This window comes from Acanthisitta chloris, unplaced genomic scaffold, assembly GCF_000695815.1.
Source record: "Acanthisitta chloris isolate BGI_N310 unplaced genomic scaffold, ASM69581v1 scaffold10906, whole genome shotgun sequence".
Classification (NCBI taxonomy): domain Eukaryota; kingdom Metazoa; phylum Chordata; class Aves; order Passeriformes; family Acanthisittidae; genus Acanthisitta; species Acanthisitta chloris.
In genome coordinates this window covers 21,711-22,124 of record NW_008676484.1, presented here as the reverse complement: position 1 = coordinate 22,124, position 414 = coordinate 21,711, and the positions used below count along the sequence as shown (strand labels likewise).

The 414-nt window shown below is 37.2% G+C and overlaps 1 protein-coding gene across 1 annotated transcript in view; it reads left to right on the top strand.

The window, feature by feature from the left end:
* Positions 1-414, top strand: part of ABCB11 (ATP-binding cassette, sub-family B (MDR/TAP), member 11) — a 38,171-nt gene that overhangs the window by 33,332 nt on the left and 4,425 nt on the right. The gene's annotated exons all lie outside the window — the stretch shown is intronic.

Here is a 414-nt window from a genome sequence, read left to right as displayed (position 1 = left end):
TTCCCTGCCTATTGCTAAAAGTAGCACAAATAAGATAATTTAAAGAAATATTTAATTAATGAATCTGTGCAAAGAGATACCAGTGTTCTTAAAAGCATTTTTGCTTCTGTGAATGTCCCATTTATTCACATTATGTGAAATAAGTCACAAGTGAGATCATGTGCCTAATTCCCTAAGTGTGCTTACAGTAACTGAGCTCCAGTGGGGCAGCCAGAGCACTGCTATAGAGGATGTCAGTAAATAATTGCTTGCAGGAAAGGTTCTCTTTAGGCTGGCTGATATTTGGGCCAGTCTGTATCATGTCTGAAAGAATTTATGTATCACATTAGTGCCCTGTGTTCATGAAAGAATGTTTTCTGAGTAAAAATTAGGAGCTTTTACCCATTTTTATTTTCCTCTCCTCCAGATTGCCAG